Raw genomic sequence first — 19,534 nt, 5'->3', positions numbered from 1 at the left:
AAAGGTGCTGTGAACACACAATTGCTAACACACACTTATCAGACAAGTTGGTCCTGAAAACCACAGGATTTGTTCCTCTTTCTTGCATCAGCTTGTAATTTAAGGGACAAATCATGATACAAAGCACACACTTGTTTAGTTTGAACAGATTATAAAGAAAATCTTCTATTCCCATTTCTGAAAAAGTGTCAGGATTAACTCTTTGAAATCGTCCTGTTTCTTTGAAGTATTCTCAAACTTTTTGGCTGAAAAAAATTTTAAACCTCCACAAGGTCACTATTTATATTGACAGAATATTTACTCCTTAAGCGCACCTCTATGCCCTTGTGTCATCCCCAATGGACATGGTCACCAACGTTTTTCAAGCAACTTTCCAAATGTTTGAAGATTGCAATGTCCCCCTGCTTGTCTACCTTCTTCTAGTCTAAGCAGACCTTGCTTCATCTTTCTGTCATAAGTGACCTTTAAAACAACAAGCCTTAGCACTTGTTTGCTCTCTGCAGCAATTTTTAATTTTGTCTACACCTCTTTTCAGAACGTTGTGCCTTACACTAAACGCAGCAAGCGCTTCGGTTCAGTGTTTGACTTTCTGCATTCTCTACTGTTACAGATAACGAACTTGCAGGTCAGCAGATAGCCCCACACTTGTATGCTTACCCTGTTAAAGCTAACAATGGCTGCAACAATTCCTTATTCTGAATTAGCACATTAGATACCCTTCATCAATGCTACATTTTATGTTTATTTATTTTATTTATTTACTAATTAAGAACAATTTTCCTGAATTTGAAAAACAGCATGATGCTTAAGGCCAACTCTTTCAAAGCTGGTTGGTCTAAATTTATTCTAGACCGGTGTCATCTGCTATTTTTACAGTTTTATTCCTTATTTCTACTGTCAAAGTGGTTAATAGAATTTCTGAATAATAATACTAGGGCAAAGATAGATCCCTGGAGAAGCCCATTTGATTTATCTTTCTTTTTTTTGACAGCACATCATTAATAACTACTCCTAAAAGATGTTTTTCAAGCAATTTTCAATAGGAAGAGCAAGGAAGGAAGTGCCCATCGATAACCTGGTAGTAAGACAAAGCACAGCTTTCAGCTCCTCAGCTAAATACTTCCATGGCACTGCACTGCAGCAGTGATGCTCTGTGGGCTCAGTGCCACAGGCACACATGCTTCACTACCTACTGTAGCACAGAACCCAACCTAGACAAAAAAAACGTTTGCCAAGATACTTCAAACCTTGATCCAAAACAATTCTTCCATATGTAGATCTAACAAGTCATCTTTCTCTGGTACCTAAACAGCTCTAAATGCATTCTCTCATTCTCAAGATAATAGTATTTATTTATAAAAAAAAAAAAAAAAATATTGTCAGAAACATTTAAAGCCACAAACATTTTAGTTAGTCTACTCTAAGTACGCTTACAATCAAGCAAGCTATGAATTTGCTTTGGGATTTTTATAATTAACTATGTTAAATATTTTCATTGAGAATCCTCTTGGTTTTGAGTCAGAGCCAAATCTCATCACAGAACGGAGTTCTATTGCAAAAGGAAAATAGAAACACTAACATTAAAAATTGGAAGAACAACAGCCTAAGTGGATATTATCCCCAGCATGCTGAAAGATGAAATGTTTAGTAGATCCCATCCATTCAGCTGATTTAGATTTGTTATTGGACCTGACATTTCCCCCCATTTGAAAGCAAGAACATCTCCGGAACAGTAGGTCTCCTGCTCTATTCATATACAAATCACCTTAAAACAAAGGGACCCCAATTCGTCTGGTCGCTAGACCCTGCTGTTCTCCTGTAACACAAGTAACAGAAGCAAAAACCCCTTTATAAAGATAATGTAAAGAACACAGAGGAAAGAACAGGTCACTTTTCAAAGCCTGTAACAAGTATGAGTGACTAGGTTATGAGTGACTAGGTTATATGTCAGCTCCACAGATGGGCAAGACAGACATCCCATGGAGGATACCCTACCTGTTGACATACTTCCAGGCTTCCCCCAAGTGCCAGAGCCAGATTTCAGATTGACCCACTGCTGCCTGACTCTGCAGTATCAGGCCCCTGACAGGAAGAGCCAGGAAGGGCCCGAGACTCATTTGGAGCTGGAAGGGGGGAAGTATCACAGAACAACAATCTACCATGCAAATCATGTTCTCTTTTGTCAACCCTTATACATTTACTTTTGTATACATTTACTTTTGCTTCACACAATCCCTATATTACATTTGCCCTTCAATATGTACACTCTTTCCAATCAGTTTCTCGATCGGTCCTTTGTACATGACTGCAGCCACCACATACAGTTATTATTACTATTCCAGCCTTCAGTAGTGAGACTAAACTTGAAAAACTTACAAACCCTCCATGAATTTCTCTAAAGAAGATGAAAACTGGTTTGCGCTCCTTTGTCCTCCTTTCCCTGCCAAAACGCTCAGATTAAGAATGTCCTTGATTTCATAAATTCAGGCTCTCTCTGACTTCAGTCAGCATTACAAAAGCCATCAGGATACTATTAACTGCTTGTACATCCTCATGCTTAAGACAAAAATTGTAAACAAATTAATTTTGTTTTGTACTGGTGGTGGTCAACAGAGGCATCTACTCCAACAACTCGCTCCTTAGCAGTGACCCCGCACATGGTGCAGGTGTTTCGCCAAGATCTCAGATTTTAACCTAAGCTGCCAAAGCTCTGTTTAAATTATATCTAAATCAAAACTCTGAATATTAAATTATCTTTATTTACTGGATATGCACAGCATAACAAAACAAGACTTTTTCCAGTGACAACAACTATTCCAGTATTAGGAACTATGTGACTAAAAGTGGAAACTAAGCCAAAAGGCATAGCTGAATACTCAGCACTTTACTTCTTAGCATCTTCTAAGAACATTATTGACTGAGATTTAACTGCTCATTTCCTTAGACAGTGAGTGCGGCTGTTGGTTTTATTTAATGGAACCACATCTTTTCTAATTCAGAGGCTCACAACACTGTTGCTAGCATATTCAGAGGTATACCCTCAGCCATTTTTTCAGCTCATAAAGTGAACCGGACTAAAAACAGAAGTGTTATAGTTTGTCCATTCTGTACTCCTGCCTTTCTACTCTTATCTACCAGTCTGGGCTTATTCTGGTGCTGTGGGCTCGGCTGATGCTGATGTGGGAGTCAGAAACACATTTTCCCCTGTCGTCTCCCAGAAATGCCTGTGTTGTTTTTTCCAAACTTTGTTCTGGTTTTAGGGGTCTGAACTCTGTTGGTGAGGGTTTGGCAGCTTACAGAGCACTCGATGGGTTCAGCCTGAGGTCCCTGTAACCCTGTGGGCTGCCTGGACACCAGCCCAGCCCACGGTGGTATGACACAGGGACATGTGGCTCCATGTGGCTTCTCTTGTCTCACTGCTCCTTCCCTCTGGTGTGAGGGAGGGGAACAGCTTCACCCCCTGCTGCAGCTGGGGCTCGGAGGCGAACCTGGCAATGTTTCTCTGTGTAACATGGCCGCTGCATCCTTACACCTGCAGAACGGGGCTGCTAACCATCACCTGAAACCCGGGCTGAAACAGAATCCAAAGACAGATTAGCACGGCTCCCTACTAGAAAAAGGCTGCCGAACAATGCTGTAGCCTCTTCTAGTCACCGTTCTTGGCTCGTGCTTTTTGTGCCTGCCCTTTAAAGCTGTGCACCAGTACCCTCTGCAGCACTCCATTTCATTAGCTTGCCGCTAATGAATACTGCCAGGCACGTAACACGTCATCTCCCTATTCACAAAGCATTTGTTGGCTGTGTAAAAAAGCATTCCTTACTGCCTGTTTCCCCATCTCTCATGGAAAAACAACCGGCCCGCTGCACAACCAGCCACAACATCTCAAGAGAAGCATGGTACAGTTATGGCTGATACTGAATTATCTGCTGGATGGACATTCTTTCCTGCACAGTTATACTTCACCTTCTTCCCAACCTCCTGAACACTAACTCCTTTTAACTTCTGGTAGGCTTAATTTTGCAGCAGCCTCTTTCCACTCTTGGCAATCTTCTTGTAACGTCAGCATTGTCTCCCATCCATAACCAAGCCATGAAGAGCTCACCCTTCCCGCACAGCAGAGGTTAAAATCAGTGAAAACCCCAAAACCTTTTTTGTTTTTAGCAACTCATCCTGGCACCTTACGCTCGTGAACTTCAGAGGGTACTAAGCTTCAGGGAGTCTTCGTGCTTTTGTGGACTTTTATCGCTCTGCACAGCAGAGTTTACAACCCCCCAACAATCAGCTGTCTGCTTTTAAACTGTTCTTCCTCCCTGGCAGCATTCCCTCAAGGTCAGACAATTTGTAAGAAAGCGTACCAAAAAAGCTGTCCTTGATGACGGAAACTGAACAGACTAAATTTAGCATTTATAAAATAAGCTGGCTTTGAGGACAGGAAGTGAAAAAATAAATTGCTAACCGTTTAACTCTTCAAACATCACACAAAAAATACTGCTTAGTTATCATTGTGCTGCCACACCTCATTCTGCTCTGGCAGCAGCGATTTGAGGCAGGACAATTTTGTTTTGTCAGAGCTAAAGGAGGGTGTGATGAGAACATCATACATAATTTTCATTTCTGAAAAGCTTGCCACTATCTTAGGCACGTCGTCGCCACAGCTGCACCAAAAGGAGGAGGCTGAGCGGTGCAGATACACGGTCTGCTGGGCTGGCAGGGCAGAACCCTGCCCAGCTAAAACAGCTTTCAGCTCTGGCTGTCATGCTTGGAGGGTGAAACCAAAATTACCAGGAATATTCTGCAGGCCACAGATTTTAACATTTCATGTTTAAAGAAACTCATGCTAAGTTTGAAATAACAAAACCCACTTGCTCTAGCAGAAGTAATTTTGCTTCTGCACAGCACACAGATGTGTTTGCAATGCTAAAGCCATGAAGCAGGCATGCAGGTGGACTGGGTGTATGAACGGTATGCTCCTTTTTAGTATGTTGCTTGGTTTTTTTTATAATTAAAAATTGAATATTTTCCTATTATCTCCTGTAGATAAGGGTAGAAAATTCATCTCCCTGACCTTGCAGTTCTGCAGCTGTTGACACAAAGGCTGTCTTCCTACATGAGTTTTTGCCCTGTTGTGCCCCAACTAGGCACTTGCGGAGTATGAAAGGCTGACACACAGCTAGCTTGAGTAAGTACAGCTTGGGCACTTCAAAAGGTGCCCAATCCTTTACTCAGGGTCTTTTTAGTTTTGTATTACTAATCTAGGAGTAAACTCTCTTTAAAATTACGGGAAGAGATGTTTTTGAAAACCCCTTCCCGTCATGAGAAATTACATTCACAATACTCACACGCTTCCGCCTGAAAAGCTCCACTTCAACCAAAGCAAGCAAAACACTCTAAAAAAGGGAGAAGTATGGCAACCTGGGGGGAAAAAAAAGAACTAAACAACCTGTATTTGAAATACTCTGCAACCCCCTGAAGACATATCTGAGCCTCAACTATGCTCACTCAGAGATGCAGCTATCATGATTACCAATCTGCACATGAGGCTATACCAGGATAGTGGTGACAGACAGCTAAATAAAATCAGAAGGACAAACACGTGGGCAGCTAAAGACTAAAACTATGCAAAATATTTAAAATGTTGTTTCTGAATACAAAAGCACCAAGTGCACAGGCATCTGTGCCCTTTTGATGGAGGCTGCTGCTCCAAGCCTTCCCATGCTGACAAAACTGCTCAGTTTGGATTCATTAGACAAATGCAGGAGGTCACACCGCAGAAGACAGCAAAATGCAAGACAGATGGATCTTTCTGCTTTTACTGGAAACTTACATTAAAAAGTGGTTTAGAATCAGTTTTCGAGAAATAACTGGTCAAGGTCAAGGTGAAATTTGTGTTCTAAGCAAAAAAAAAAAAAAAGAGAGATCCCTAGGAGATTGCACTCCGAAGTTAGGGTGAGTCTGACTCTTACAACTCCCACTGAAACTTCTCTAAAAAGCACCAGTCGGCACCGTAAGAGACAGAGGGCTGAGTCCAGGGTTGGTTAAAATAAAAAGGGGTTCAATGAAAACTCGATTAAACAAACTGGAACGGATTCAACAGAAGAGATTGAATGATCCCCACTTTAAGGTACTCGTGATTCACTTAATGGATCATTATCTCAGCATAATACTTGGATGTTTGATTTCAAAGTGGATATTTCCAACTCTTAATGCCTAAAATAGAACTTCTATTCTCTTTGTGATTCTGAAGAGGCAAAATAAATTCAGCACACGTGATGAGGTGCAGGTGACCTTTGCCTGCACAGTGTTACTTGATGTACAGAACCTACAGAAAAAGACCACAAATAAAACAGCATTACTGTGAGCTCGGGAGACCAAATTCAAACCAACCATTCATAAATAGACAAGGAAAAATTCAAGCTCCAAGGCTGTAAAACACTCTATTAACTTTTTCCTGAACAGTTACACTAAGGCACTGCTGCACTCCGTGTGGAGGTATTCCACAACTACTGCAACAATAAAAAAGTGCCACAGGCTCAAGCCTTTTGTAACGGCTCAAACTAGGAGTGAGGGAATGTGCTTAAAACTGGAGATCCCTATACAAACAGCATTAATTTTTAAAGACGTTTAACAGTGAACACAAATACACTTAGACTGAAATGATTTATTTTTAAATAACACATTTCTGAAGACAGAATAAGCATTAAGATTACTTGGTATTTAACTCTCCCATCCCAAAACGTACAGATTTAACAAAGCATATCTCCCGTGGCACCTAAGGAGAACCAGTGATTACCACCTCTTACAGCCCTACAAACCTATCAGCCCCTGTACCATCTAATAAGTTAAATGTAAAAATAATACATTTCTTGAACATGAGGTCAAATTCACAATACTTCAAACTCTAGAGAGACCTGCCACAATGCTTCATAAAAGAAAAAAAAAAATCCCCTCAATCCCTAAATCATTAACACATTCAGAAAACTAGATGTTGAGCATAGATGTGTTATTTATACTTGAGCAGTGTTACTAGAATCCTCTATCAAATGAAGAATCTGTTGAAAGAAACTAATTTATGCCTATTGCTATGACACAATACTTCAAGAGAACCAAGAGCCTAACAAACGTGTTCAACAACAGCTGTGTAATATATCACCTGTGATATTACTTGCTTCAAGCATATAAAGAATACTGATAATGTATTTGTATTCTTTGGACTAATCCACTTTAGATCTGAGTAATTTCTGAAGAAATGGGAGATCCCTAAATAATGGTTAAGGGGGAGGTAAAATACTGTTTAAAGTACCTTATTCCCTCCAGTTCATAATCATTCTTCACATTAAAAAAAAAAAAAAAAAAAAAAAAAACTTTATAAAATCCCAAACAATCAAAATTTTACATATTCACCTAACAGTACTCATAATTTTTTCTCTCAGGTTTTTGGAGTAATTCTTTTTAATTTCCGTTAGTTCTTTATTTTCCCTAATCCCCCTTTAAATCAGAATCTTTCCATTTAGTTTATCTTAAAGACTATGCATTGAATAGTTCTATGAGTTAAATGAGATTATTTGAGTTAATAAATTTGATTCCTTGATGCTTGTGTTGTAAAGTAATAAGAAAATAATGTACTAAACATACATTGGGAATTTTTAATGAACTTGGTTTGTCAGTATGGACTAGTCATCTAGAATGAAATTGAATACATCAGGAACTTTTGGCAAGTACCTACCAAACAGATTTGCTGCTAGAGAGGTCCAACAAACTAGCAAGGCTTAGTGAAAAGTCATTTTTGAAAAAAGTGCTCAGCAGCATTTACATTTCTAGGTGAAAATATTCAAACTATATTTTAAGTTTTATTTCTATCTAACATAGAAGTATTCAATTCTTGCAAGCAAACCAACTTGATGTGAGAAATGACAGCCTGAAGAATAACTTGCAGCCCATAACTTGCTGAAGTTAAAATTTTTATGCAAAGGTTTGGCCCCAGAATATTCACAGACGTAGTAGCAATACAAGGACTATGACAAACAATCCCTGAATTAGTTAGCTACCTGCAAGCTGATGCACAGCTCCCGGTGATGCTCAGTCCTGTCCCCACTAGCCTTGGAGTTAAGTAGAGATCCCAGAGGGATCTCATACTCCCAACTCGTTCCTCCTTGGGCATGCAGTGCCAGATACCGTAATGGCGCTCTGTGCACCAGGTAAGTACAGCTGATGTGAAAAAGACATAAAAGACTGGGCAGCTCATTCTTTATATTTATTCTTCCATTGACAGTCTTCCTCGCATCTCCCCCCTGGCAGGAAGACATCCGTGAACTATAGGAGGTGGCAACAATTCTTCAGCTAGCTGAAAAATACATCAGGAGCAGTGGTGGTGCCATGCCCCAAACTCACATGTAACACGTCTTCCATACGCCGCAACTGGGTTTCTCTGTCTCATCCTGCATCTCTGTTTATCTTAATTTCCACCAGAAGGATTCATTTTCCCAAACGAACCTCCTTTTTCGTCTTGCTGTGCTTCATTCTGAGGTTTTGCTCAGGTTTTTATTCTTCTGACCTCTGAACTGAGATTGTATATTAATTTCAACATGCTTTTCCTTATTAAAATAAGTGTATCAAGTAGTACTAGCTATAGTCAGATCTGACTGAAAGCAATCCTTACAGTAGTCTGGGGAGAGGAAAAAGAGAGAGAGAAAAAAAAAAAAAAAAAAAGTTCACTTCAGACAGGAAAGAAAATAATTAAACAAGGATTTACTAAAACTAGCAAACTCCAGCATGTACTTCAGACGAGAAGGGGAATAACAACACTGGCTGCAAAAAGCCCTACAGAGACAGACATAATGCAAAGACTGGGTCTAGAGCTCTGTGATAGCAAGTTCTGGCTGGACAGGCTGGGATATGAACAGCAAAGAGGCCAGGGCTCCAAGGGGTCACGAGAGGTGATCTGCAAATTAAGGGATTCCACAATTTTAAATCCTAAACGAGCCACTAGGTCACCTAATGTCACCTCAGAGGCAACTGAAGAAGATGATGGCGAGAAGGAAATGGTGCCCATCTCCCCGGGTCGTGGGGCTGTCTGGCAAGGCTGCAGGACCTGATTGCTGTGAGGATGAGAGTGCATGACCCAGCCCAGCGGGGACGAGATGGTCAAGCTTGGTGTGGCCGGACAAAAGGCTGTGTGCCAAGTAAAGCTAAATGCCCTGCCAGCAGCTGGCATGGGACACAAAGCTGCCAAGATCCATCATTATTCCTCCCCTGTCAGCAGATATCCCCAAAACCCACTGGTGAAACTTCCTGCCCCTCCATAACACTAGTCCACAAAAAATGAGGATAAGCAGTGCATATTGCAGTAATTGCCCACTAAGGGTCTGAGCAAAGTTAGCAAAGACATTCCTAACGTTCCCCAAAGGCAGATTGCTTAATCTTTCAGGCCTAGTAATGTTGCCTTAACACAGCTTTTGGGAAGCAAAGATGGAAATGGCTGCTTTTGACTTTTCCCCCAAAAGTGAATGTGTTCTTATATAAACTATAAATATGTAGATTTGAAAAATTAGTTTTTAATCTGTCTGGAATGGACTTGGATTCAACTCACTGACCCGATATGTCACAGTACTTACTGCTACGGAAGACCAGTAATAAAAACCTAACCCTGCTGGTGCACCTTTTCTGAGTATTTAATAAAAAATTATAGAATCACAGAATATCCCAACTTGGAAGGGACCCACAAGGATCATGGAGTCCAACCCTCAGCTCCACACAGGACCACCCAAGTATCAGACCACATGCTTGAGAGTGTTGTCCAAATGCTTCTTGAACTCACAATATACATGATCAAAATTACAGCCAAGGGGTAAAAAGGTAGGATACGGATTATGAGATGGACAACTTACTGACACCATATGTGGAACAGCAGACAAATGCTCAGATACAGACCTGGAGTTGACCTGCTTCGGCATCAACCTACGACAATACTAACCACTTACTGATTATTGAAAGGTGATTACTCTTCAGAAGTCTGTGTTAGTTCCCTTCCACTTAATAGAAGGAAAAATGCAGGGGGAGAATCTGAAGAGATTTTTCAGAACCATAATATCAAAAGTTCAGAATTATAACATTAGAGCTAACACATTATAATACATACTCAAAAAAAAAATTAAACATACCCTAACCATGAAGCCATATATTATTTTATTATTTCTGATTTTTAAGGTTACTGAAGATAAAAGCATAGAACAAAATCCATTACTATTCACAATAATTTCCACACTATAAAGCTTATACTGCATATGTGTAACAACTTTTATTATTTGAAACTATCACACTTGAAATCTGAGGCAACTATACACACTCATATTCTTATTTCTTTGTATTTATTTTATATATATGTATATATTTTTATTTCTTTAACCATAAGAATATGTATCTCAACTAAAATTAACTCAACTAGATATTTTTTAGTTGTTAATAATATCACTGACTTTTACTACACAGAAGAAGAAACTGTATTTTACTTGTTTTTCTCAGAACAGAGTAATACAAAACAAATATGATCACCATGTTATTAGTCATGGATGACATCACTCAAAGTTTGTTCAGGAGGAGTAATTGTTTTTAAGAGAGGAAACATCAATTTTCAAATAAGTTGTTGATAGTTTGCGTCAACTTCAGAATTTATGATGTTCCCTAAAATTAAATTTTGTTAGAGACAAAATCGTTGGTTTTTGACAAGTAATACATATAAAGTACCAAACTAGACACTTGAAGCTAAACTGCAAATAAAACAGTTCTCTTGAGTCCCCTTGAGAGATAAATTTTAATTTAATGGAAACTTCTTACATGCTCTCCATGGTGACGGAGGCAACAAGACAAACTATTTCTCCCACTTGTCCAGAAGAAAAAGGAAAAAAATGGATAGAAGAACCCTTTCAGTTTGGTCCACCAATTATCTTTCAACAGAATGAAAAGTTTGATTTTATTTTCAAGCTCTTTGGAAGTATTTTTTTTTGGTTGTTTTTTGTTTTTGTTTTTAAATCATCATTAAAGAAGATTTAATGATGATGACCCATTTAATATTTGATTTATGATGATGATTGACCTATTTAATATTTCAGCAAAGAACATATGTCACCTATTTTATGATATTTTTGTTATTTCTTTACTGATTATAACAAGCTAGTGAATTCCTAAAAGTTTCTGATTGACCTGAATCTTTTTTTTTTTTTTTTTTAATAAAAAAACATAAGATGCAATACCATATGACACCTGGTATTGTGTATGGAGATGTTTTACAACATCATTGAAATCACTCCCCACCTTTGAACCAAAGTAATTGTTACTGTCAAAGAAAGAGGGTCCTTAACTCCATATTTACATCGACACTGAGAATTTATTGTTGCATTTTTTATAGAACCACAGAATGGTTTAGCTTGGAAAGGACCTTAAAGATAATCTAGTTCCAACCCCCTGCCATGGGCAGGGACACCTCCCACCAGACCAGGTTGCTCAAAGCTCCATCCAACTTGGCCTTGAACACCTCCAGAGATGCGGCATCCACAGCTTCTCTGGGCAACCTGTGCCAGGGCCTCACCACCCTCTGAGTAAAGAATTTCCTACTTATATCTGATCTAAAACTACATTCTTTTTCTTTAAGACCATTCCCCTTGTCCTGTTGCTATGATCTGTGATAAAAACGTCCTTCCCCTCTTTTTATATTCACATACAGACACATAGATTCACCCTAGTTAATAGCCAATGCTTACATGAAGGATCCATACGAACATTTCCAAAAGACTCATCATTACTGTTCAAGAAGCAATGAGGTTTAAGGTGCAAGAGTTGATTCACTCCTGTGTGGTTTCCCGCTTTGCTGCTCTGACTCAAAGAGGAGATGAGCTACATGCAAAAACCCACATTCTTACTTACTTTGGGAGGGGTTCATGAGGTAACTTTAAAAGAAGCAAAAATTGAATTGTTCTATTTTTTCACTAACCATCATTACCATTCACAAAAAAAAAAAAGAAAAAAAAAAAGAAAAAAAGAAACGATCAGCACAACAAATACATCTCTGAGTAGACATACTCAAGTTTCTGCTTCTCCAAAGACACAGACACACAGACACTATTTCTCTCGTTGACACGTGGGTCCTGTGTTTAAGCTACTTTACAGCGCTAATTAGTACTGACAACTCCTAATATATTACAACTTAAATAGGAGAAATCACACTTCGACTTTGTTGGTGTTTTTTTTTTTTTGTTTTTTTTTTCCCCACCGAATAAAAAGACTCTCTCTCACTTCATAATAAACATAATTGTATGTTGCAGCCTTGAAAATCTAACACAAGAAAACTAAAAAGCTCTAAATTGCAGCTGTGTTATAAATGGCTCGGTATCTCATGAGTTTGCTGCAATAACTCAAGACTTCTACATTCAATCAGTACAGAGGATTGTTTCTGACACATGAGTAGACAGCCACGTTTCCTCTGCGATGCCACCTGGGGCAGAGCCGTAGTGCAAGTGACACTCCCATGGCCATGACAAGGAGCTCATCTTGTGTGCACTTCCCAAGCAACAAACTTCTCAGTAAGTGCCATACCTGCACAGATCAGGGAGCATACCACATGCATTTCCAACCGTGAGCAGACCAGTCTTCCAGAGAAAGGTTGAAACAGCTATGGAAATGAGCAATTGTGGAACATTCTGACAGGGAAGGTTTCTTATACCCCCATTATTTACACTCTAGAAGGAGTTGAGCACTCCAGATGAGCTTTGTGAGAAAAAAAAATCGAGAATCAAGATGCCACCAGCAATCTGTCTGGTTGAGCACCTCCAGTTAAAAGAGAAAAATGCTGTTGAGAACACCACTCTTGAAAAAATTGCCTTGCCGCAGCCTGGCAAGTAAACTACGATCAAAATTCTCTCCCTCTCCCTCCTGTCCAGTAAATCTTAATGCCTGTAAAACAGACCAGTTTCAAAAGGATGCATCAGAAGGATCCCATCTCAGAACAGCCTCGTAACTGCACCTCGTAAACCATAAAAAGCCTCATAAATAGAGTTCTCCTTGTGAGTACCGGAGACAGGCTTGAATCTCTTCAGGCAATGCTGCAAACTGAAGCCAGGTCTTCCACATCATTAGTGGTTAAGTGGCCCATGCTTCTGAGTAAAAAGAGGGCACAAACATTACCTGCTACTTCTGTGCTTCAAAAGACAAGGTTTCGGGGCATTTAAAGCAGAGGCTGAGTCAGAGCAGTAAAAGTTTAATATCTCAACTGCCAGGTCAGATACCTTTGACAGGAGATATATATAGATCACCTGTTTTCCTGGTCCTGATTAGACACAGACATCTCTGAGCTGTTCTGCTTTCAAAATGCACCACATACACATTAACAAAATTTTAGGTCCTAAGAAGTGTAAAGTATTATATACAATAAATAATAGATAAAAAAATCACATCCCTCAAATTTTTGTGGTCAAATGGAAGATTTAAGGATTTCAGTTTTGGATTATGGCACCAAAATCCCTATGGATGTGCCACTTCAGGAACAGATCAGGCTAAAAGCTCTTTACCTAGCTGTGCAGGGAATCAGTCCCTTTTCCAAGGGAGAAGAGGAAAGTCAGATGCACACTTGAATATGACCAGGTGTCCAAATGACTAGCTGACATGGACATCATTTAGAATGACAGCAGTGCTGTGAAAAGACTGTTTATAATCCCATTACAAGATTTTAATAGAATGACTCACAGTTAATATACACCCAGGTGGTCTTCACAGACAGATGAGGTACTTCATCATACTACATGGTAACAAGAACTTTGATATACAAGGGCCTATTCTTCAAATGCAGAAAGCATTTCTGAGGAATCTGTTCAACTTCAAACCCAATGACTCTACCGCTCAGACAGCAATTTATATTCAGCTAATAACTAATCCAGTGCCTGCATAGGATATAATTGATAACTTTATTGCTTTATTATCCTGGAATGTAATGACAAGCTTTATCACCATTTTTTCCCCTTCCTTCCTTTTTAAAAACTGAATTCTTCTTATGTGGAAGGAAAATAACAGTTATATTCTACTGTCAATCACAGATATTTCAATTTTATTAAATTTAAGGTAAGTAACAATCATACTTAAACGCTGTCGTTTGGACTGTGCAAAGCCAGCTGCATTAGCCTGAAGACTAACTGCAGCAGCTGCACTACGTGGAAGGCTACAGCAAAATCAGTGCCAATTCACCCGTACACCAGAGGAAGAGGGTTTTGCTTGCCAACCTGCTTTTCTGTTTGTTTGCTTTGGTATGCGAATGTAACATCCTGCAAAATTTGCTTGTTTAGCTTTATGAACACATTCAGGTGTTCAACATCACATTAGGCCGTGGATCAGCCCCAGTGCCAGTCCTGTGGGATGCAGCCATTTCAGAGCGTGACCAGGGCTGCTGCTGACCCAACTAACGATTCCTCTTCTGAGGGAACAGCTTTGCGAATGGCCCAGAGAGCCAGCTTACCAAATGATCTGCTCCGACTGTTAAAAATATGTCCCAACAGAGCTGATCATTAAAATAGCGGGGCCAGTTGACCGCCAAAAAGATTACTGAACCTAAGTATTTACCCAGGGAATTCTCAGGTTATTAATTCATACGCGGCGCCTCAGGAGAGAAAGAACGTTTGTTTAGGCCAGAATTTGCAGACTGTGTGCTAGTTCAGGCACCAGTGCTATTTCAAAACACTGGCCTTGATGCACTTAAATTCGAAAGAGTAAGGAAGAGAATATTTAAGAGAAAACAACCAAACTTTGGATAGGACTATTTAAGATATAAATCTAGGAATAGGGAGAAAATTGGCAAGCAAAATATATTTCTTGCTTTGCCTTCATCTTACCTGTCTCCAAAGATTTCACAGTCTAGAGAACAATAGTAATAGACATGATACAGTTGGTCTTGGAAATATTGATTACACACCAAAAGCATGACATTTGAAATCACAACTTCATTACATTCTGAAGTAACAGCATAGTGTCATAGAGGGATATGTTTATTATTGTGAGACTAAGCCAGTTATCTTGGGAAAACGAGTTTACTCTGTAACTCCTTCATGATACAGAAATAAGTCTTAGAAAGAGAATGTAGTCCTTGCAGAAGCAGTTGTGTACAACAAAAAGAAATGCTGTAACTGGTTCTTGAAAAGCTATCCCCAAGTTCATATTGAGTTCAATAAGCTTGAAAGGTTGTGAATGGCATGAGATGTTTTTTACAGTACTTCCCTGTAAGTATTAGCTTTGTCTGGTAAAAGAACTAGTCCAGCTGTTCTCAAACAAATCCTCCTGGGGAAGAGATGTCTTTGAGTCTTGTCTTCAATATTTCAGATCTGGCAGGAAGGCCAAATCCTTGGTACATAAATAGTACAAAGTATGCCAGTCATTTGCCCTCCACGTGTATTTTCATTATGACATAGAACACTGTAAAAATTAAGGAAGAAGAAATAATAATTAAAAAAAGAAAAAATAATAAAAAAAAAGAAAAAAAAATAGGAAATAGAGAGATTTGAACCAATTCACCTATTTGGTTCAAGTTTTTCCTAAAGGATCCATGAAAGACAACTAGAAAAAGCATGCCCTTTGTCAACAGGTTTAAATTCACACATTGAATTTTGCAGTTTCCACTGCACAAAGAGGGGGAAAGATCTCCCTTGGGCTAGATGATCTCAAAACCATGGCTAGCACTGTAGTGTCCTTGCACAAAAAGAGTATATGCAAATAAATATTTTCCTAAACTAAAATGCAATGACTTAATAATCAGAATATATAATTTGTTTAAAATATAGCATGATTATTTCTGATATGTTACTGCTATTGATTTCTTAACCTAGACAAAAGAAAAAAAAGTTCCTTAATAGATAGGTAGCTAAATTAAATTTGAAAATCACTTAATTGTCATCTACTATTCAATTTATGGTACTCATGGGTCAATGTGACTCTTGAAATCTTGCTGCAGATCTTGAGAGCTGGTTTTAGTTAACTTAGTTTACTTAACCACCAAATAAACTGGATAAAACACTACAGCTGAAGCCAATGAACCAAAACACATTATAGATTAAAAACTAATAAAATCCAAAAAAAATTACTGATGAAATAACTGTCAGAATGTTTTTATTATGACAATAAAACCACAGAACATGTATTAGGCTTAACTGCCTTTTATGAATATTTGAGAGAGAGTGTCCTTTGAATATTGTAAAAAGAAAAAAAAAAAGCACCAAGAGCTGGCATCATAAAGGTGTGTCACAAACAGGTTGCAGTTAGGGACATTACTGCATATATTTCGTAAATATAACATAATTTAGATGACTACAGAGTAATGTGGGCACATGAGCTACGATTTTAATGTTTGGTTTTAGAGGCCAGGGAGCTGCTGTCTCCTCAAGGACCAGATCAACCCTCCAGAATCCAGGCTTCCAGCCAGAAAGCTTCCCATTGCTAAACAGGTCCTAATACCTAATACTTGCACACTCACTGAAATCGACTAAAGCTAAGGCAACAAAACACAGCTTTGAGAGATTTCTCTAATTTTCCATCTGTGTAATGGAAGAAGGCACTTCTTGCCATAATTACAACATAAAAGGGGATAATAAAGATTTCATTCCTTTTGAATTCCTAACTGGAGACTCCAAGCTGCAAAATGGGTAAGAAATTAAAAAAAGGAAGCAAAGTACCTCAATAAGAGAGAGCGTTGTTGGGATATTCTGGTTGATTTCCTCAACCTGCCGATTTGTCCAGATTGACCATTGGCCAAACGTGTGGATGGGCAGAACATGACTGATGTAAAAACATGCAGCATAGTAGGAAGCAGAAATTGGATGACATTAATTGCCTACACTAAAACATGAGAAGAAAAAAAAAAAAAAAAAAAAAAAAAAAAAAACAGCTATAGGATATTCCAGAAAGATTTTTTTCTCCTTCTTTAAACAAGGCACCATTTGGAGTCTTTTAGAGGACACTAGAGTTAGAAGATGTCAAGAATACTGAATTTTAACTTCAGCTTGGTTTTCTCCGTAAGGATCTAATGCCTTTAGGGCAACCAAGGGAAGTACAAGTATTACAAAGATTTATGACCAGAAACCAGTGAACTAGTTTGATTAACTCTCAAAAGAAAACACTGAAGTGACCAACACAATGAAAATATCTATATAGTCATAACTGACTTTGATAAAATGGAGTCAAATTCTGGGTTTGCACTCATTACAGAAATATTTTTAAACAGGAAAATTAATAATATGTCGGAGATTAGAAAGAATGAGTTTACATGGACATTGCTGTGTTTTCATCACAAAATTACTGAAAATTAAGATATTTACTCTGAGTTTATATTACAGAAGTCACAGTGTAACCCAATACAATGTGTGTTTTAGATGCTATTACTATACACATGAAGAGAATACTAGAAAAACTCCTGGGCTGTTACAAAATGGCATAAGTGGCCAATGCAGCATCAGGAAGGTGTGACCAAGTTCAGTTCATGACCAACTTCAATTCCCAAATCAGTTCAACCTATTGAATAAAAAATTCTTATAAAGTAGATGGCAAACACGAAAAACAATTTTTATATTTTATTAATAATGACTAAATTCATCTGATCTCCATGGACAATAAGATAAAAGTTTTTTGCTTGCTTAACTGAGAAGATTACTAGTAATATAAGAATAGGCATTAATGTGAGAACTACAGAGCTGGCCTCACATGTCCCTTATGCCTGAGACAGCTACAGGAGTGCCACTGAGCTCCAGCTATGTTTGGCTTCATCAATAGTTAACTCTCTCCTGACACCATCTGCTTACACCACAGTAAGAGGGGTGGTAAATGCTTAACAGGGAGGAAATCAATGACTGAATATTTGGCAGCTACAATCACTACAGCATTTATTTTTGGGTGATGAATCACCACATTTAACCCAGCCACGCGGTGCTGGTACATTCACTTTGCAGAAAACCTCTTTTCCAGATGGTACAGGCCTTAGACAACAAACACCTTGTTTGGCAGGGCCGTGTCTAGAGACCATTTTGGACAAACCTGAAAATCTGATGGTCCAATCGTTCCCCTGTACTCAGCTCCAGTGAGGCCGTACCTCGAGCGCTGTGTTCAGCTTTGGTCCCCTCACTGCAAGAAGGACATCGAGGCCTTGGAACGTGTCCAGAGAAGGGCTACAAAGCTGGTGAAGGGCCTGGAACATAAGTCGTGTGAGGAGCAGCTGAGGGAATTGGGGTTGTTTAGTCTGGAGAAGAGGAGGCTCAGGGGAGACCTTATTGCTCTCTACAACTACCTGAAAGGAAGGTGTGGGGAGCTGGGGGTCGGCCTCTTCTCACAGGTAACTAGTGATAGGACTAGAGGGAATGGCCTCAAGTTGCACCAGGGGAGGTTTAGTTTGGAAATTAGGAGACACTTCTTCTCAGAAAGAGCAGTCAGGCATTGGAACGGGTTGCCCAGGGAAGTGGTAGAGTCACCATTCCTGGGGGAGTTCAAGGAAAGGTTGGAGGTGGCATGGTTTAGTGGGTGATACTGATGATATGGTGATAGTTGGACCAGATGATTTTGAAGGTCTTTTCTAACCTTAACAATTCTATGGCCCATGGTCATTTGCCAGCCACCCAACCAAGCTATGAGAATATGGGACGACCTGCTTGTAGATCTCAAAGATATTGAGTGTAGTCAATAACAATCACCTTTTCCTTTACAGACAGTCAAAATTATTCAAAATGGAGGATTCACTGCAGCCATGCAAGGTATCAGTGACAGAGCCCAGAGCAAGAGACAGATCTACTCCCTTGCAGCCCAGTTCCATTAAACTGGTGTCACACCACCACAATAATACTTCAACCTCTGTCAAAACTGAATGAACTTGCAAAAACTGGAATCACCACTGGCTAAGCAAAAACTGGAAAAAAAAACCTGACTAACCATTTTGATCTAGTCAGCTGAAGTATATCTCTGAAATTCCGCTCTCCCTTGCCAGCCTCACTGAAGGCTGCCCGGGACCAGGGCCAGGAGACACACCGAAAGTTATCACGGGCTAGAAATTTCACTCCGACTACCTTCAAAGCCCAAGATGACTGTGAGGTGACGCAGCTTCGTTTGGAAATATGATGCGAGTGCTCTTTAATGGTGATGCAGATCATCAATATTTATTTGTCCTTCTCCCCTTGCCTCTTATTCAGAATTTGGGAAGAGTTCAAGGTCTGACCCAGTTTCTGCTACTTCCCCTACTGTCACTCGATCACAGTTTTCCACCACAGCAGTGCTCACAGTTACACATGGATAAATGACTATTTTCTGTAGCCTATCAGCCATACTGCAAATGATATCCCAATAAAACAACAACAGATCACTGACATTTTGTGTCAGCATTAAGAGCTGTGACAATGCCAACGAACGCAGCTCACATGCTGCCAGGTAGCTACTGGGTCAGAACATTGCTTTTATATTTCCTTTTGCCAGCCCAAAACAGGCATCTCCTAACTCAAAACCCGCCTTAGCATTGCCTACAGTACCAACTCAG

The 19,534-nt window shown here is 39.3% G+C and overlaps 1 protein-coding gene across 8 annotated transcripts in view; it reads right to left on the bottom strand.

The window, feature by feature from the left end:
• The window catches only part of KLF12 (Kruppel like factor 12), a 240,533-nt gene that overhangs the window by 88,725 nt on the left and 132,274 nt on the right, over positions 1-19,534 (bottom strand). The window lies entirely within an intron of this gene.

The sequence above is a fragment of the Oxyura jamaicensis genome, chromosome 1 (genome assembly GCF_011077185.1).
Source record: "Oxyura jamaicensis isolate SHBP4307 breed ruddy duck chromosome 1, BPBGC_Ojam_1.0, whole genome shotgun sequence".
Taxonomy (NCBI): Eukaryota; Metazoa; Chordata; class Aves; order Anseriformes; family Anatidae; genus Oxyura; species Oxyura jamaicensis.
This window is presented reverse-complemented; position numbering and strand designations above follow the sequence as displayed.